Consider the following 9,062-nt stretch of genomic DNA (forward strand, 5'->3'; position numbering starts at 1 on the left):
GTAACATGTGCAATAATCTCTGTATCAGCTGCACTTTATTAACTCTGAGTGATCTTCTTGAACGCCGACTGTAACAAGTGAATTTCTCCTTTGTGAGATCAATAAAGGATCATCTTATCTTATCTTATCTTATCTTATCTTATGTAGACGACAATTAGCACAATTTCCAAGTGATTAGATCTTGTTGATCGGAACTGATTGTTGATTCTCAGTCTAATGGTTTTTCGCTCCAAAACGTGTCAGCGTCATTTCATTGTATAAGTCATCACATGCACAAGAGTCTGTTCAACTGTCAAGATTAGTCATGAACACAATACCATGAATACCACATATGAATCCCTTGGAACATTTGATACAATTATTACAGCAATTAACAGTCAGGTGAAACTAGAACTGGACTAACAAAGGAGGAGGCTCTGTGATGTGGACGAGCGTGTGGACGGAGGGCCAGGAGAGGGAGAGTGAGCACAGCGACCAGTGAAGAATTCAAATCAAATCAAATGTATTTATTTCGCACATCAAAAAACAACCAAAGTGCTTTACAAAAGGTCTACAGTCCATAAAAAGACAATACGTTTGTTAAGTGGTGACGTCACAGCTCTACTTCCGGGGTCTTAGATGTGTGAGAAAGCTCTCCGCCAATATTTTTGTTGTAAACATGAATGAATGAATGAATGAATAAAAAAAATAAAAAAAATGTGTGAGAAACTACAAAAAACTCTTTAATACAACAATCAATATTTCTGAAACTCAACGGGGAGTGACTGAACATACATATTTCTCGCACCTACTGCTAAAAAAGTACGATTTACTAAAATCGGTACTTCCGATTTAGCGGAGATAAATGCTAACGGCGGAGCAGCTACGCTAACCCCGGAAGTACCGAGTTTAGTAAATAATACTTTTTTAGCAGTAGGTGCGGCATTTTTGGCTAGTGAGTCTGAGAAATAAGTAGGTTCAGGCTCTCCCCGTTGAGTTTCAGAAATATTGATTGTTGTATTAAAGAGTTTTGAATGTTTTTTTTATCGCATATTAGCCGCTATGCTAGGACCCGGAAGCGGATGTCGTGACGTCACACTTAACAAACGTATAGCTTGTGAGTTATTTACAGCAGGTTAGGCTGCATATGATTTTTATTGTCTTTTGTGTGTTTTGTTACAGTATGTTATGCAAAACTTTCTTTTTACTCTGATGTATGGAAGTTGCTTTATTTGTGTGAATGATAATGTTACAGTTTCCTTGGCAGTGTGAGTGCAATGTGTGATATCAAACCTTGGAGGCGACTCTTACCTTCAAATCCTACTTCTTTGTTGTTGTTTTGTCAGTTTTATACACAATTGTATTCTGTTAGCTAGACAAAAAAAGTGACAGGAACCACAGTCAATGAAGGACTGGGCTCAGACTGAAAGGTGGGACATGAGGTCCTCTGCCATAGTGACAACACATCTAAACGTTTAGACTTGCAGAGCTCACACAAGGACAAAGGGACAAAGCTTTTTGGGGGCACTGACTGTTTAAAAGAGAAGGAAATGTAGAGAAGTTTGAGCTTTTGCAGGTGAGCAATAGTGTTGTGCTGAACTGTAAGACTGTTTTGCCAAATGATCTTAGAGTTTTAAGAATGTAATTTCCGTTTGAAGAAATGAGCCAAACCAAAGGAGAAAAACTGTAAAGGAAAAGTGTCCATACTATGATTAAATAGTATGGACTATTTAATCAAACAAAGTATTTGAAAAGGAGTAAAAATGTAAAAAAGTACCGCTGTCTGCTGCAGAGGATCTGTATCATGCTATTTTAGCCATCCCAAAATAAAGTATAGGCATTTATATGATATATTGTACCTCTACCGCTATGGAGCACTATTATTAGTGAGAAATATAAGTATTTTCTGTGGGTATTTTGCAAACCCGGAAGACAAGACGCTTCGATTCAGTTAACTCCGCCCCCTCTCTCCAAGCGGATCTGCCCAGGCATTATTAGTAGTAAAATATATATAATCATCACAGCAATAAGTGAAGTTACTTCACGATGCAGTTATAAGGAGTTGACATCTGCAACACAGCTTCATTATGGCTAATACACAAACTAACACACAAGCTAGCACACATGCTAACATACACACGCTAACACACGGGCTAACACACAAGCTAACACACACACACTAACACACACGCTAACACACAAGCTAACACACATGCTAACACACACGCTAACACACAAGCTAACACACAAGCTAACACACATGCTAACACACGCTAACACACACGCTAACACACAAGCTAACACACAAGCTAACACACAAGCTAACACACACGCTAACACACACGCTAACACACACGCTAACACACACGCTAACACACACGCTAACACACAAGCTAACACACAAGCTAACACACAAGCTAGCACACACGCGCTAACACACGCGCTAGCACACGCGCTAACACACGCGCTAACACACGCGCTAACACACACATGCTAACGCACAAGCGCTAACACACGTGCTAACACACATGCTAACACACAAGCTAACACACACATGCTAACACACAAGCTAACACACAAGCTAACACACATGCTAACACACGCGCAAGCACACGCGCTAACACACGCGCTAACACACACATGCTAACGCACAAGCGCTAACACACGTGCTAACACACACATGCTAACACACAAGCTAACACACACATGCTAACACACATGCTAACACACACATGCTAACACACAAGCTAATACACACATGCTAACACACGTTTTGACTCACCGCTCTGTCCTGGCCGCTCCATCACATTGGGGACTCGCGTTGGTTTTAAAAGTTAATCCACTTTGATTCTGGTGAAGTTCACAAACCTCCATCAGAGACAGACACAGAAAAACATTGTTTTGGTGAAAGTCACTGAATCCCGGAAAGAAATTCCAAATTGTGGCGAGTGGCCTCTTCTTTAGGAAGGTTGAAAAAGTCCTGCACCTCTCGCAGCCAAACGCGCTTTTCTCCGTGACATTATCGTTAGGTAAGAATAAAGAACAGGCGTGGAAGCGCCTCCTTTTTTAAACATTCTTTTTTTTTAAAGCTGTTTTATAAATTAAAATCAGGCCGTAAGGCATTACATTACAGAAGTTGTGATCTTCCTGTTTGACACAGAGTGTCACAGGTCAGTGGTTCACCAGCAGAGGGCGGAGCAGCTGCTCAGAGCAGGATTCAGGAGGATTACTGAGAACGAATATAGTATTTTTCTGTGACTGTCTCTGATGGAGGTTTGTGAACCTTCACCAGAATCAAAGTGGATTAACTTTTATAACCAACGCGAGTCCCCAGTGTGAGGGAGAGGCCAGGACAGAGCGGTGAGTCAAAACGTGTGTTAGTGTGTGTTAGCTTGTGTGTTAGCGTGTGTGTTAGCATGCATGTTAGCATGTGTGCTAGCTTGTGTGTTAGCCATAATGAAGCTAGGTTGCAGATGTCAACTCCTTATAACTGCATCGTGAAGTAACTTCACGTATTGCTGTGATGATTATATATATTTTCCTGCTAATAATGCCTGGGCAGATCCGCTTGGAGAGAGGGGGCGGAGTTAACTGAATCGAAGCGTCTTGTCTTCCGGGTTTGCAAAATACCCCCGGAAAATACTTATATTTCTCACTAATAATAGTGCTCTATAGCGGAAGAGGTACAACATATCATATAAATGCCTATACTTTACTTTGGGATGGCTAAAATAACATGATACAGATCCTTTAAAACATGGTTAATCCGCAATAAAGTGGATTAAAATGTCCACTTTAAGACAGTATGGTATTGTAATATTGCTCATGGTAAAGATTGATACAAACATGGAATGAGACTCTTCCATTTCCAAAAGCTCTTCTGTGTTTCAGCCACAACCTGAAACACTGTTCTCTTCAAACCCGGGTTTCAGACACGGCCATGATCGTTTCTTTGAGGTTTTTTCAGGGCAGAACTATCAAAGCTGATTCTTAAGCTGCAAGAAAAACAAAGATGAGCAGAAAGAAAGAAAAAAAGTGATTCATAAAACTCTTTCCAACAGACATGAAAAATCAAACCAGGTAACGTTTGAATGAACTGATTTTATTTGGCCTCGTGTCATTGGTCTTTACAGCAGATTGCACACTGCCCTCTTATTGGTCCCACAATGCCATGAAAGTACAGCAAACAGATGAGGAAATGAGACAGAAAGATCAGACTGAATAAAAATGGACCAGTGGTTTAAGGAATGGCATATTTTTGCAGTTTGTACGATCAAAAAAAAAAAAAGAGTAATAAATAAAACCGAGGACACAAAAACTTAAATTCAAAATCAAGTTCAGGTTATTACACATTGGCTCAGGTCTGTTCTTTAAAAGTACTTTTTACACACATCGGGTTCGTCGTCTTTTCATCTGACGAGTCACGCCCCCCCCCATTTTTCAAAAACGTTATTTACAATAATTACAAACACTTCCAGAAAAGTAAAGTCTCCCACTGCGGGATGATTCAACGTACAATTCTTGAGAAGGAAAAGCAGCGGCATGTCCACATTTAAAGAAAAAAAAAAAAACGTTTCTAAATCTTTAAATGCTCTCAGTAAAGGGCCTATTCAGGTTTCTTAAAATGTGTTTGTGTCATTAACATATTATAAGATGATGTTTAGTGGCCATTGGATGTGTTTCCGACTTCAAAAAAAGAAGAAACTTGACTGAATTTGAGTTAGCATTTAGCTCAGAGGACACAGTTTGTACCTATGCTATATACTATAGTTTACCTTTAAAGTAAAATCTTAAAGGGTCTAATCTGTACATTCATTTATATTTCTAATGAGGCTTTGACATTCGACGGGTTGACAACAGCTGAAAACCTCTGGATCGTTCATAAATTGCGATATTTCAGGCTAACTGCTAATGCCTATAGATACAGACGGCATCTCGTCATAGAAGGGGGCGTGGTTTCGCCGAGGGGGAAAATAGAATCTTTAGAGAAGCAACATTTTTCCCTCTTTTTTGCCATTTTCTGGTGGAATATGAACTTATTTATCACATGTAAATAAAGTCAAGTGTAAATCGGGTCCATGTGGATATTTCCTCACAGCAGATGGTTCAGTAGAAGTGAAAAAACGGCAGTTGTAGCAAGCGCTAGCTAACCGCTAGCATTAGCCCGATGCTAACATGTAGCATCAAGTTAGCATTCTCCGTTTTTCATGTATTTATGGGATGTTGAACCACTTTGCTCCTCCCCGTGTCTTTGTATCATTATTTAGTAGAAACTATATTCATATTTCAGCGTTTGTTAAAGTAGTTTTTGAATAATTAGAGAAAATATACATTTTTCAAAATTGTTTTCCCCCTTAACTGTTTTCATAAATGACCATATATGGGCGATTCCAGAGATGCCGTCTGTATCTATACATGCTTTTCAGTCCTGTGACTTTTGTTGTTATGGCAGCCATTTTGAATCATGCAGTACTACAACAAGTAACAATATCTCTACTCACAGTATAAAAGAAAGACAGTTGATTGGGAGTGACTTTTCTATGTACTCGTAACCATTGCTCAAGTAGAAAACAGTAAGAACACGGCCCCAGAGACGCACGTTTATGTGACCATTGAGTCAGTGTGTTAGATCTTAGCATGCTACCGGATAGCATTTAGCTTCAACAGCTCAGCTCCGACCTCTCCAAGAGAAAGCCCTGAACCACAAACATCTAGCCTTGGATACGACATGTGACAGAGGTCAGAGCTGTTACTGTAGTGTTTCCTCAGTGTTCATAGATGTTTATCGTGTTGAAGCCATTGACACTTTGCTAACCGGTAGCATGCTAACGTCTTGAGCAGCTTCAACACTGACTCAGGCTGAGACTCTGTTGACATGGCAAAGTGTAAATATCACAGAGAAAGGTTTTCTGTTTTCCTCTTTGATGGGTTCATTTAGTCTTAGATCTTTAGTAAATCCTGCTGTAGCTCGACCATCCTAAGTAGTGATATGTGATTCGGTATTCAAAATGGCCGCCGGAACTATGCGTGATGTCACTGGAAAAGCATGTGTAACGCCTCATTTGAAAGCTAAGACCTAGAAAACTGATCCGAGCTTCTTCCTCGTTGTGATCGTCACGCTTCGTCCTTTTTTGTTTGTGTTTTTGTCACGTTTTTGTTGCTTTTTTTTTTACATGTTTTGGACACACTTATGTGGCTCGATCAGTTACATGACACACAAAAAACTAAATGTGGCTAAAACGCAACAAAAGAGCAAAAACCTGACAAAAATGTGGCAAAAACGCAATGAAAATATGATAAAAATGTGGCGAAAGATTCAACAAAAAAAAGCATCATACGTAAAATAACATAAGAAGAACATATGTGGTGAAAGTACGACAACGCAGCTGGTGATAAAAATGCGACTAAAAGGGACTAAAACCTGATAACAAAAACAAGGAAGAAGCTCTGTAGGTCTTAGCTTTCAAATGAGGGTTTCCAGAAGCTTTTAGATTTGGAGAAAACTGGAGAAAAAGCACTCGGGTATGTTGGGGGTTTAGTTTTTTTTTTTTTTTTTGCCTGATATAACATTGGGAAAATCTGTTGCCACCAGAGGGCGCATGGGCTGAAGTGGAACAGTTTAACCTCTTCACTCCCGCCTGAACCGAGAGGATCTTTTTCCTCACGTCATCAGATTTTTTTTCCATGATTTTTTTGTTGGGTAGTCAACTCATTTTGGTAACTTTTTTGTCATTTTTTGTCACATTTTTAGTTTTTTTTCCGTCAATTTTTTGCAATTTTTTGGTCAAATTTTTATCACATTTATGTAATTTTTTTGTTAGATTTTTGCAATTTTTTCGTCAATTTTTTGTCACATTTTTGTAATTTTTTTGTTAAATTTTTGTCATTTTTTTGTCACATTTTTGTCATTTTTTTGTCACATTTTTTGTCAATTTCTTGTGACATTTTTTCCACTTTTTCATCAATTTTCCGTCACATTTCCATCATTGTTTTCGTCTCAGTTTTGTTCCTTTTTTTCCAGAAGCTTTTGGACTGGGGTAAAGGCCAAACTGGAGAAAATGTGCTCGGTTCCGGTGGGAGGTAAGGGGTTTAAATAAGGCTAAAATCAATGGCTGCAGGATATGACATGCTTTCTAGTGGAGGCAATTTGAGGGATGAGTGAGAGTGAGGATAAATCAAAAAGTTCATTAAAAGCAGATTTAGCCGATTACAGGCCCGTTTAAAGATTGCGGAAAGGCAAAACGACAGACCATCCTTTCAAAAACACCGTCTCGTTCACAGATACTGAAGACTTTCCCAGCAACTATGGGCCTTAGGCGGGAGCTCCCTGGACGGCGTGGCCCGTGAGTCGCTAAGAATGAGGAGAACAACGAGCACGTTTATTTATTTACATTAAAGTCTGGTTTGTTTTTAAAAGTCATTCGGTCTGTGGCACGAAGTGAGATTGTCTTTTTTTTTTGTTGCCTTTTTCAGTCCGTGATCCGAATCTGTAGAATAAAAAGGTCCAAAACGTTCAGGTCTCTGTAAACATTTTGACTGGTTCACAGCGAGGTTCTAGGCTCGAAAATCCAGGTCCAGACTCCAGGTCCAGACTCCAGGTCCAGACTCCAGGTCCAGACTCCAGGTCCAGACTCCAGGCTCAGGAAAAAACCTCAGACTCACAAAACCAGCGGAAGTGCAGGAGCGAGAAAGTCGAAGGTCAAAAATATAGAGAATAAAGAGACGAAGCGGAGTGTGAAGAGTGTGAGGAAATGCACGGAGAAAGCATAAATGAAGGTTATTGTACGGCTTTGCTTGTGATTGCTCATGATATAGAGTTAAAATGACTTGAATTAGGAATATTTGACCTTATTTTGAGTCATTTAGGCTTTCTAAGTAAAAGAAAAATTTAAAAAACTGCCAATTTTTGTTATTTAAAGAGGCTAGATGCAAGTTGGCCATTTTATACTCATTACTGCCACCTCAGGTCATACGTGTAACTGCACCTTCTATATAAACCTCTTACCCCCCGCCAAAACCAAATGCATCATCTCCTCTTTGCCATTGTCACTTTTTTATGGCACTTTTGTTACCTTTTTTAAGTTATTTTTCTCACTTTTTTGCTGCTGTTTTGTCACATTTTTTGCTGGACTTTTGTCTCTTTTTTGCTGTTTTTTGTCACTTTTTTTTTTGCTGGACTTTTGTCTCTTTTTTGCTGTTTTTTCGTCACTTTTTTGCTGGACTTTTGTCTCTTTTTTGCTGTTTTTTCGTCACTTTTTTGCTGGATTTTTGTCTCTTTTTTGCTGTTTTTTCGTCACTTTTTTTGCTGGATTTTTGTCTCTTTTTTGCTGTTTTTTTGTCACTTTTTTGCTGGATTTTTGTCTCTTTTTTGCTTTTTTTTCGTCACTTTTTTGCTGGATTTTTGTCTCTTTTTTGCTGTTTTTTCGTCACTTTTTTGCTGGATTTTTGTCTCTTTTTTGCTGTTTTTTCGTCACTTTTTTTGCTGGATTTTTGTCTCTTTTTTGCTGTTTTTTCGTCACTTTTTTGCTGGACTTTTGTCTCTTTTTTGCTGTTTTTGTCACTTTTTTGCTGGATTTTTGTCTTTTCTTGCTGAATATTTGTCTTTTTTGCTGGATTATTGTCAATTTTTGCTGCTCTTTTGTCACTTTGTGTTGAGTTTTTGTTATTTTTGTCGCTTTCTTGTCACTTTTTTGTCACTTTCTTGTTTTTTTGCGTTTACATCCTCATTTTCTTCTCATTTTTTGTCGCTGTTTTGAAGAAACCTTTAGATTTGGAGAATTTGGAGAACTGGAGAAAACATGTTCAGGTGGGAGTTAAGAGGTTAAGCTCGTGCGTGATGGCACTTCTGACCCGAAGTAAAACCTTTTTGAGTGACAGTTCATGATTTTAGAGGCAGTTGTGGTGAACAGGTCTGAGCTCATTCTACACGTTAGGACATGGCTGGAACATGGGAGGAAAATACTGAATTTTAACATTTTTAAACTCCGTACAGTCCCTTTAAGTCAAACATATTTCTTCCTTTGGCAAATCAAGGTCAGATACTCCTATTTCAATCAAATGTCACGTGTTTTTTGACTTGTTTT

At 38.8% G+C, this 9,062-nt stretch overlaps 1 long non-coding RNA gene across 1 annotated transcript in view; it reads right to left on the minus strand.

The window, feature by feature from the left end:
• Positions 1 to 558: 558 nt before the first annotated feature.
• Positions 559 to 9,062, minus strand: part of LOC306960924 — a 60,027-nt gene continuing 51,523 nt past the window's right edge. Inside the window, exons 2-3 of the long non-coding RNA XR_013792717.1 lie at positions 710 to 787; positions 559 to 631 (exon numbers count right to left, since the gene is read on the minus strand). This is a non-coding gene — a long non-coding RNA (uncharacterized lncRNA). The remainder of the gene's footprint in view (positions 632 to 709; positions 788 to 9,062) is intronic.

This window comes from Gobius niger (genome assembly GCF_951799975.1).
Source record: "Gobius niger genome assembly, chromosome: 3".
NCBI lineage: Eukaryota > Metazoa > Chordata > Actinopteri > Gobiiformes > Gobiidae > Gobius > Gobius niger.